Source organism: Bubalus kerabau, chromosome 10, assembly GCF_029407905.1.
Source record: "Bubalus kerabau isolate K-KA32 ecotype Philippines breed swamp buffalo chromosome 10, PCC_UOA_SB_1v2, whole genome shotgun sequence".
NCBI lineage: Eukaryota > Metazoa > Chordata > Mammalia > Artiodactyla > Bovidae > Bubalus > Bubalus kerabau.
In genome coordinates this window covers 41,084,463-41,095,673 of record NC_073633.1, presented here as the reverse complement: position 1 = coordinate 41,095,673, position 11,211 = coordinate 41,084,463, and the positions used below count along the sequence as shown (strand labels likewise).

Below are 11,211 nucleotides of genomic sequence, written 5' to 3'. Positions count from 1 at the left end.
AGCAGCTGCTCATTGATGGTTAGAGAACGCTTCTGAACCAGAAAACAGCGTTACTCTCATTCAGGCAGGATTCCAACTTTGCCTTTTACCTTTCTCCCATTTTTGACCTAAGTAACAGGAATCTTAGTGTGAATAAAGGTGGAGTTGATTTAGAGGAGCTGAGAAGGAACTGTAGGGCTGAAAGGTAGTTAGCCCAGGGTGAAAACTGAGGGCTGGGGTGAGGGGAAGGCCTGGATCTCTGGCTGCTCTTTCACTTCACTCTTAGCAGAGGCAGGCTTCCACAGAAGGGAGTCCAGTGGTTTGTAACCACTGGAGTCCAGTGGTTTCTTAATTGGTTTAGAGCTGACAACTTAAGTGATTTGTCTAAAAACAAGGTGAAACTATTTACCCAAAAAAAAAAAAAAATTTGGTATTCGTTTCCAAAGCTAGCTTTTTAATATAAATTTAACTTAGGCAATGGATGTATCAGTCCTAAATTTGAAACCAAGAGTCTTGGGTGCTATCTTTATCCATGCTGTGGCTTACTGTGGGATTGTAAGTTAGTCAAATGACCTCTTAGTATTCCAGTCCCGTTTCAGAAATGAGACTAACCATAGGAAAAATTCTATTGGTCAAAAATGCTGATCTGTTTCCTTTGACCCTGGGAACTCCCAAAGAACTCCAGTTAAGACTTCCTCAAATCAGTAAAATTTATGAGTTGAGAGAGCCTTTCTTATCACCCTTAACTTTCTTCCTTCCTCTCGTCCTTAATGAAACAGAAAGAGCACATGGAGCAATATTTACTGCTAAACCTTAGCGGCAGAGAAGGGCAATTCCCAACAGGGCAAAAAGGTCATGACTGGGTATATCCAGGGAAGGTTGGGTTGGAGCCAGGGAGATAAGGTAAGTGACTGCCACTGTCTCTCCTGGCTCAGGGCTTGGCAAGATCAGTGCTGGAATGGCACAGGCTTGCGTCCAGTACCTGCTCCAGAAATAGGCTCTGGTTGGAGCACAGCAAGTAAACAAACATCCTACCAGCTGTTGCTGAGGTGTGTCCCTGTCAGGCAGGCCTGCCCACCAGGACTGTTGTGGGAAGAGGAAAAATGTCCTGGAGCTACTCCCTGGCCTTGCCTTGGAATGAGTCCTCCAAAGCTAGGAACAGCTCCAGCCACATAAAGCAGCTGATATTTTCCTGAAAATTCCAAACTCTCCCAACCAGCTTTGGTCCTACCTCAGTTATAACATTCAAGACGGGACCCTGCCGAAGCTATCTCAGGCTTGTGGGAGGGATGTTTACTTGAACCTAGTGGGCTATTTAAGGCACAGATTCATTTCTCTAACCAATATTTGTTGAGCCCCTGCCATGCTTCAAGCACTGCGCACAGTGGGGAATAAAATAAAACTATCTTCCCACGTGGGTCGATGGAGAGGGTGATGCAGCCTGGTTAACTGGTGCTGGAGGGCCTCAGCAGAGGCACAGAGTGCTTTGAGAGCATATGGGAAGGAGAGATGAGAGCCCTAGGCCAGTTAGGTGGGAGGTAGGAGGAAGCTCGAGTTAGGGAAGCTAAGTCCAGAAAAAAGAATAGCAGCTGGAGAGACGAGAGGTGTAAGAGCTTGGTGGCAGAGAAAAGTCCCAGAAGAGGAAAACAGCAAGTACAAAAGGCCAAACAAGGTTTGGATCCTGGCAAGAGGTTCAGGGTAGCTGGAGAATAAAGGACAGGGGAGGCAGCATCAAAGGTGAGGTTGGAAATTAATAAGCAAGGCCAGGTGTGAAGGGCTTATAAGCCATGTTCAGAAGTTTGGAATTTATTTGGGGAGCAACAGGGAGCTAAAGGGTCATTTTAAGAGGGTCAGTGACAGGATCAGGATTGCATCTAGAAAGATGGTTATAGCTGCCATGGGTTTGACATGTTTAAATTGATGAGGGGAACACAAATTCACACTTGGAAATGATGTGTCGACACAAAGTAATGCAATCAGATGGCTCTGTGGTTTTTCTGTGTTTTTATTTTCTAGCTTGATTTCTTTGAAGTTATTTTTTTCACTACTATAGAACAAATAGAATCATGTATTGCAGCTTGTATTTTCCAAAGATGGCCATTATCAGTATATCACATCCCACACGTTCATCTTACAGTGTGGTGTGGACACTCTTCCACTGAGATGTAGGGTCAATATTCCCTCCCCTGGAGCCTGGTTAGACCTATGTAACTGCCCCGCTAATAGAGCACAACACAAATAATGTGACTTCTGAGGCGAGGTCATAAAAGCATTCCACCTGGGACCTCTCTCTTTCTCTCTCAAAATGTTCCTTGGTAGTTCTGAGCCAGCATGTGAGAAGTCTGGCAACCTCGAAGCCTCCATACAAGAGAGGCCCGGCAGAGAGCCAGAGGGGCTCCCACAGGTTAGCCCCCAGTTGTTTGAGTCTTCCCATCCCAGTGATTCAAATAAGTTCAGGCTCAGCCTTCAAACCACCCCAGCTGACTCCAAGTGGAACAGAGACAAGCTGTCCCTGCGAACCCTATAGATTCATGAACAGAGTAAATGTCATGGTTTAAGCCACTATGGTTTGGGTTGGATTGTTACTCAGCAATAGATAACTGGTACACCATAACCTGGGCTTCTCTGGTGGTTCAGTGGTAAAGAATCCGCCTGCCAATGCAGGAGACACAGGAGATGCGGGTTTGATCCCTGGCTTGGGAAAATCCCCTGGAGAAGGAAATGGCACCCACTCCAGTATACTTTCCTGAAAAATCTGAAGGGCAGAGGAGCCTGGCGGGCTACAGCATGAAGGGTCACAAAGAGTTGGACACGACTGAGTGCGTGTGTACCCCATAACCTCGGTTTCAGATTTTATAGCTAATTTGCAGCCCCTTTTAGTTTCCGATGGTTACAAAATTTTAATAGTTATGCTGGATGTAGCATGGAGGGGAACAAAATTGGGTGCAGGCACCAGCTGTGAGGTGGTTGCAGTTCCCTAAGAGGTGACAGTGACTTGAGGACTTGTATTTCTACCGAGGATGAACAATGCTGCAAGAAAACATCCCTGCCACCTTAACAATGAGGAATAGCCAGATAATCGACAAAATCACAGCTTTTCTTGGGTCCTCAGAAAGCTGAGGTCACCAGGCAACTAAGTAAAGCCTCTTCAAGAGAGAGAGACACACACACAGGAACTGTTTCAACTTTAGCAGAGCACAGGAAACAGGGGTGGCTGTCATACAAGCGGGTAAGATGAAACCAACAAAAATTTTAACAAATGTTTAAAAGCTAGGGTGTCATGGGCTAGCATGTCAGTTTAGGGTAGCTGGAGACCATTCCAGACACAGGAGGGGTTTATATACTCATAGGCACGCTTTATTCTACTGACTCCCCCTGAGGTTCCTGAGAAAAAGTGAGAGCAGGGCAGGAAATGAGAGAGCTTTCCTCTTTGGTGGTGCAAGCATGTATTGGTTAAGGCAGCTGCTGGGGGAAGGCAAAAGGCCTCAGCTGCTCCCACAATCCTTTTCTCCAATAAGCAACAGCCTTAAGTTAGAGAGGGGCAACAGAGTTTTGCTTAAGTTGTTATTGTTTTCATTTAGTTGCTAAGTCATGTTCAACTCTTTGCTACCTGTTGACTGTAGCCCGCCAAGCTGCTCTGTCCATGAGATTGCCCAAGCAAGAATACTGGAGTGGGTTGCCATTTCCTCCTCCAGGGGATCTTCCTGACCCAGGGATCGAACCCACGTCTCCTGCATTGGCAGGTGGATTCTTTACCACTGAGCCACCAGGGAAGCTCTCATCTACTTCTAGGTGAAGGGTAAAAAACCTTCTTGTCCTTCTTTGACACTTGAAAACCCATTGATTTTTTTGGGGAAAACAGAAGCAAAAGACCTCTACTCCAAGGGGAGAAGCAGGGAACTATCTCAGGCTGAAAATTCAAGCCACGGTCTGTTCTGTTAGGGGAAAGGGAAGAAAGATTGACCCAAAACCAACCACAGGTAGGAGGTGGAGTTTGGGAGCAGGAGCAGAAATACTGAGAAAGACCCACTTCTGAAACACATAGGACCTGCCCAAGACTGAAGCAGAAGCAGGGTGTCAGAGACCCTGCTGTAACCCCCATGAGCCTGGCACCAAAGAGCAAGCTATGGGAGTATCCTCTGGGTCGAGGGGCTGACATGCTGGGATGGCTGAAAAGGTGAGGGTGGAGCAGGAATACAGAAAAATACAGGAATACAGAAAAACCCTCCGACACGTGGTCTCCACTCTAAGCAGCATCACTAGAAGGATGTGTCTGTGATGCACTGAGACAATGACAGCAGCAACAAAATCCAAACCCTGCCTGACTCCTAACTAGATTAATTCCATCTTGCACCCACCCCTCAGACCAACTTGTGGACAGAAGAGGTGTGACCATTTCCCGGCAGAAATACCTTTTACCTCAGTCTCTGCTGTTCTACACAGGATAGGCACTCAACAAGAATTTACAAAACATACAAAAAGTCAACAAAGAAAAAAATCCAATCCATTGTCAAAAGATACATCAACAGAGCTAGACTGGCAAATGACACAGATACTGAAACCATCAGACAGGAACTTTAAAAATAGAAACTTAGTATGTTAAACAGCCTGTTGGAAAAAAAAGTTGGCAGCTTACATGAACAAAGGGGTAATTTTGGCACAAACACAGAAACTATAAGAAAGCCAAATGGAGGGATTTCCCTGGCTGACTCCATGCTCCCAATGCAGGGGGCCTGGGGTTCAATTTCTGGTCAGGGAACTAGATCCCACATGCTGCAACTGAAGATTCTGCTACTGCAGTGAAGATCGAAGATTCTGTGTGCTGCAACTAAGACCCAGCGCAGCCAAATAAATAAAAAGAAAGCAGAAAGGAAAGGCTAGAAATAAAACACACGTGATATCAAAGATAAATTCCTTCAATGGGCTTGTCAATAGGTAGCACAGCTGAGGAAAGAATCCATGAATTTGAGAAAGGAATTAACAGAAGCTAGACTCAAACTAGATTAAGCTATAAAGCGACACTGACGGGGAAAAACAGAAGTGGAGCTGGCCTCAAGGCCAGCTAGATCTAAGGACTCAAACAGTATCTTCAGTCTTTTTTTCACTATAAACTTTGATATGTGTGTTGGTGTGGCACAGAGAGTTCTGCACATCATCCCAGTTTAGCAAATCCAAAGGTAGAGCTCTCCCTTCTAGCTCTATATAATAAATCTCAGGGAAGGAATCTGATTGGCCTGGCTTGGGTCACATGCTCATTGAAACAATTACTGTGACCAGGGAAAGGATACTCATTTCTCAACTGAGCCTAGGTCCAACCCCAGGGTAATAGGTACAGAGTTTGGGGGTTGGCAATTAGACCAGACCCATTTGAGAATGGCAAGTGGGGGAAGAGTTGCTGTTACCTGAAAAAAAGAGCAAGAGGGGCTTCCCTGGTGATGCAGGGGTTAAAAAATCTGCCTACCAATGCAGGGGACATGAGTTCAATCCAGGAAGATCCGGTCCTGGTCCGGGAAGATCCCACATGCTGCAGAGCAACTAAGCTTATGTGCCACAGTTAACAAGCCAGCGCTCTAGAGCCGCAACTACTGAAGCGTGCATGCCTAGAGCCTGTTCTCTGCAACAAGAGAAGCCACCACAATGAGAAGGCCACTCACAGCAATGAAGAGTAGCCCCTGCTCCTGCAACTAGAGAAGGCCCCCGCACATCAACAAAGACCCAGCACAGCCAAAAATAAACACATAAATCTTAAAAAAAAATAAAGCAAAAGGGATGCAGAGAAGCCAAAAGCACAGACATTCAGTGCCTTCAGTTCAGTTGAGTCAACAGTGTTGGTGGTGGTTTAGTCGCTAAGTCGTGTCTGACTCTTGCGACCCCATGGACTGTAGCCCACCAGGCTCCTCTGTCCATGGGATTTTCCAGGCAAGAATACTGGAGTGGATTGCTGTTTCCTTCTCCAGGGGATCTTCCCAACCCAGGAATTGAACTCAGGTCTTCAGCACTGCAGGAAGATTCTTTACCAACTGAGCTATGAGGGAAGCCCACTTGTGTACCTGCCAAGAAATTATAATTCTAGAAATCAATAGTGGAAATGTACTTAGGGCCATAGTAGTGAAAAATACATTCTGTACTGGTCGTACTGCTCCAAAGCATCATTGGGGCACCACACTGAAAGAGGAATGTTGGCAAATCACAGTGCTCCCTGGAGGAGGGGTCCAGGATGAGGAGGCTCAGAAGATTGAGTCATTTGAAGAACCAGGGCAATAAGAGTTTTTGGCCTAGAGAAGAGAAGATGTAGTAGCCATGGTTGGCCTTAGAATATCTGGAGCAGCCTTGGATAGAAAGATGAGACATCAAAGTACAAAGGACAACTAGGTCCAGTGTGGAGAAGTCTCAAGGAGGCCACTGACCATTTAGCATAAAAACTTTCTAACAGCTATCCAAGAATGGACAATGCTTACTTATAAAGGTAGTGAGTTCCCTGTCACTAGAGGTGTTTAAGAAAGTGTCAGAGGGGTTGTAAGGGGAATTCCCAAATTGCTGGAAAGTTGGATCAGGTAACCCCCCTGAGGTTCCTTCCCAGTTACAACAGTTCATGGCTGTCATGGCTGGAGATCTATGTAAGCTTGCTGCTAACAAGTCCGCCCTGGCCTTCCCAACATCTGGCAGGTAGAGCTGGTGAGTGCTTTTCCTTCCCTAGATGATAATGACCCCTTCCAACAAACACCTGATCACCTACCAACCAGCAGTCAGGAATAGAGCCTTCCAACACTTAAAAAAAAATTAATATTTATTTATTTGGCTGCACTGGGTCTTAGTTGTGGCACTCTGGATTTTTGAAGTTGCAATATGCAAATTCTCAGTTGCAGCATGTGAGGATCTAGTTCCCTGACCAGGGATCAAACCCAGGTCCCCCGGCATTGGGAGTCTTAGCCACTGGACCACCAGGGAAGTCCCTTTCCAACACTTCTTATCTTAGCTCAGCCCTAAGGGAACTGACTTTGACTCTGGCTCTGAAGGTCACAGAAAGACAGCACTCGTGCTATTTATGCTCTCTGAATATATATCATGAGACAAGGACTTGGATGTAGGCATTATTTTAGGGGCTGAGTAGGAGTGAGGGAGCAATGAGATGGGGAAATTGAATTGAGGGGCCCACTCCGGCTACTTACAGCTCAGTCCTCCTGGGACCACTCTGAGGAACCATACAGATCACCGATCAGAATTCCTCCCAAGTGATAAAGTAATTCCACCAGTGCCTTCCCTTGTTGATTGAGGTTTGCCTTTGGTAGAGTTAAGCTCCTGAGACTCCCAGGCTACCTGGCAGGGGCTGAGGAGAGCCTCTGGCAGAAGACAGGATGTGTCAGAACCATCTGCTGCAGCTGGACACAAAAGTGGGCTGGAAGGACATGGGCACTAACAACAACATCTGCTACAGCCCCTTTCCCACCCAGGCCCAGACCTATCTTCCAGGGCAGCGTGGGACCTTTGATTTGCACATTCCAGCCTGCGTGGTGCACATTCCAGTGTGGGACCTTTGATGGCACACTGCTGGTTGGCTAGTTCAGCACAGCCCTGTCTGAGTGTCCACCCACAGCTCTACTGGGCTCCAGTCTCCCTTCTGGGCCTGACTCCCTCTCTGGGCTCTCTGGGCTGGGGGCACTGGGCTGGGCCCTCTAAGCTGGCACCTGCTCTCTTCTCCATCCACATGTGAGCTGGAAACAGTGACATCAGGGACATTGGCTCCATCGTCCTACACTGTGTTCAAGGCCAGGGAAGGCTGAAGGCTGGACGGGCTCTGAGTTTCCTCTCACTATATCTTAAAAAGAAAAGGCTAAGCACAACCAAGAACTCAAAGACCCCGAGAAACCTCACTCAAGGCCATGGAGACACTTCAAAGATGGGAAATCAGAGCACTAACATTGGAGGCAGGGTTCCTGGCCAGACCCAGAGGACCAATCCAAGTTGGCTCACCACTCCTCTAACTTCTCTGGCCTGCTTTGGTCAGAGCTTGAACACATCTCTCTCTTTCTCCCTTGGTTCCTCTTATCTTCTTACTCCCATACTCCTGTCTGGTACTCAGCTCTTCTCTCCTCTTCCATGTTAATTACCTTCCAGGGCTGCTTCATCATCTCTGATGTTCACATCCACAAGTCTTTAATTTTCGCTCTTTTCTTTTCATCCCTGCTCAGTGTTCTGATGCCCATTTTACCACTTTGGAGAGGTGAGGCTGAGAGTGAGTATTTGTGATGAGTTAGGGGTGAGATGGAACCAAGGACCTCCCTAGGGCAGGAAGAGGGGTGTGTGTGCATGTGTGTTTATGTGCTGGTGTAGAGTGAGGTTCAAGTTTACCATTATTAGCTTAGGACAAGATCGCTCCCCTAAGGTGGCAAACATTATCCAGCCAGAGGAAGAGCCTGGCCAGCAAATCCTTTCAGACTCCACCTGAGCCCTTGGAGAGGATGAGACAAAGAGAAATACTGGATTCGAGCCCTGCATATAACAAGGTAATTTACTGGAATGGGAGTAAAAGGGTGTGAAAACTGACTTCTCTCACACCTCTGCCCTCTTCCTCTCCCCTCCCTCCCTCAGAGCCTCTCCTTTGTCCTTTTAGCCTGGGGTTCTCTCTGCTTATGTCATCAGGGGTCCCTGTGCCTCTCTTTCTTTCTTTTTCTTATTTCCATCTCCGACTCTGTTTCACTTTATTTTCCCCGCTGTCCTGCGTTGCCAAGGTTCTGTCATCGTCTCTCTTGCATCTTCATAGTCTCTGGGTCCCTAAGTCTGTTTGCTTCTCTTTGTCTAGGTCAGAGTGTGTGCCTCTAACTTGGTCTGTTTTTCTGTCTGTCCGTATTCCCGGAAGCCCTGTAACTCCAGAATGCCTGACAGGAATGGCTTTTCTGAGAACGGAGCCTGGGACAGCCACCCAATGTGCTGAGTAGAGGTGGCTAAGGACATTTCCAGCCCAGCAGTCGTCATAGCAACAGCTGGGGCGGGCCAGGCAGGGATGTGCTGAACCACGTGGGCTTGACCTTTCTGTGGGTGTCGGGTTTGAGCGGGAGCTGGGGAAAAACAGCAACAACTGCTTCCCTTCAGCCCAGCCCTCAGGCATCCGGGCTGGGCGGAAAGGAGAGAGGGAGAGACGGAGAACCGGGACAGCTGGTGACACAGTGAGAGAGGGACAAAAGGTTAGCCACAGCCATCTAGAGAAACCACGGGAGAGAGGCACCGGAGTACAGCACGCACACGCTCTCGCGGCTGTCACCAAGGCTCCCATGGTGACTTGACCTGTGGAGGGCACCAGACAACCTTCCTGGAGGCTCAGCTCACACTTCGCAGCCCATGCTCTGGGTGGGTGGTTACAAAAGGTCAGGTCCCTACACTCAGAGATCCCCTCCAGACTCCTTCAGATCAAATGTCACTTTTTCCACACTGCAAATGCCTTTATTGCTCCAAGACACATATGCTGAAACATAAAGAAACGCCAAATGATTCTTTCAAAAATAGAAATAGAAAATAAAAAATGCAAAGGTCCAAAGAAAGACACCCAAATAAAGGCATGTCTCTGTTTTCACATCAGCCTTCCCACTGGAGGGTGTGGAGGGGGTCCGATCAACCCGGGGACTTTCAGAGGATCACTCCCTGAGTAATGGACATTGATGTTGGTTTTCACCCAGAGCTGCTTGGTCTGGGGTGTAAGCCGGAGAAGGTCCCAGGCTCCCCAGAGACAATGGTGTACCTGCATGGCAATGAGTAGTGGGTGGTATGTGTCATCCTTCTTTCCTGCCAGACCTCAGCCCCACCCTGCTGCAGGCCCTGTAGTGCCAAGCTGGTTGCAAGACAGAGTAAACGTCACCTCTGACACACCTGCAGCTTGGCCTACTGGCAGCCCATGGGCTGGAGAGCAACACCTGGTTGGCATCCAGGTGCCTTCCCTCTTGCCCTGAGCAGCTGTTTCCTATAGCTGTTCCCTCAACCTATGGCTTTACGGCCTCCTCTTGAAAGAGCCCCCAAGAGCAGGCTTGGAGTGGGAAGAGAGGGCTGGGGCCTCCTTCCTGTCTTCCTCCCTCTCCCGCCTCCTGGCTGGCTGCAGCTGTGTTGCCTGATGTGGAGCTGAGCACAGACTTAATTACTGCTCAGCCCTGCTCATTAGTGCCTCTGAAAGCCAGAGAAGCCCCAAGTTATAAAGTCCCCAGCACAGTGCAGGTCCAGGCCCCAGGTTTCCTGGGTGATCGCTAGACCCACTTTTTGTGGATTGGGTCTGTCTGACTTGGGCTCCCTTTGAGGGCCTCCTGTGGGAGATGTTCCTCCCTGGGATGGGAGAAGGGTTGGAGCTGGAGGGAGGTGAGGGAAGGCTAGGTCCCCTTGCGGGCTCACTCGTGTATGCAGAGCATCGGGGGACGGCATACGGTGGAACACGTGAGATGCCACTGCAATTCAAGAAAGATGAACAAATGATTAAATAAACCAAAAGCGCTCAAATCCAGCACACTGATGACTTACCTGCCTTGTTGGGGTGGTGTGTGTGGGGCGGCGGGGGACTTAAGCCAGGAGCCTATGCATTGTTCAGTCACTTTTTTTTTTTTTTTGCAGTGAAATGGAATAAAAAACTATGGAGCGCCTGAACGCTGAACAAAAAAGGGAAGCTTGAAGGAAGGAGGAGAGGTTGGGTGGACCCTGGAAATTATAAACCCATAGACCTAAGTCTGTTAGATGGGAAAACTTAACAAATATTAACTTGTAAACACCCTAGAAAATCAAATGAGATAATACACATGAAAGCACTTTAAAAAAAAATAAAACTTTAAAGGGCTATAGAAGTATAAGGTGTTATTATGAAATATTTCTGCTCAGGCAGACTGTAAACCAGATGCTTGGGGAGGCTGGAGATTTATGATAATGGCTCATCACCCACAAGGTACTCACACATCTTAGGCTGTTTCATTTAATTAGTCGTTGCCTCTCAGAGACTACTGCAGAAGCCTTCTAAGTGGCTTCCCCACTCCACCTTCTTGCTTGTTCTGTTCATCTTATAACTCACTGCTGGGTTAATTTTCCTGATGCAGAGCTCTAATCCAATATTTGCTATGCTTCCTCTGGCTGACAGTATAGGGCCTGGAGACCTTGACTTAACAGCCAGGATCCTCCATAATCTGGTTCTATCCAAATTTTCCAGCCTGATTTCCCTCCTTCCAGCCTGGCAGATGCAGGCTCAGGTCATTTACCCAAGACTACACA

The 11,211-nt window shown here is 47.8% G+C and overlaps 1 long non-coding RNA gene across 1 annotated transcript; it reads right to left on the bottom strand.

Moving 5' to 3' along the window:
• Positions 1 to 9,604: 9,604 nt before the first annotated feature.
• LOC129621229 (uncharacterized) lies at positions 9,605 to 10,959 on the bottom strand. The gene is made up of 3 exons (XR_008699157.1): positions 10,900 to 10,959; positions 10,351 to 10,403; positions 9,605 to 9,712 (listed from the first exon to the last, which is right to left on the bottom strand). It is a non-coding gene; the product is annotated as an uncharacterized LOC129621229 (long non-coding RNA).
• Between the last annotated feature and the right edge of the window lie 252 nt (positions 10,960 to 11,211).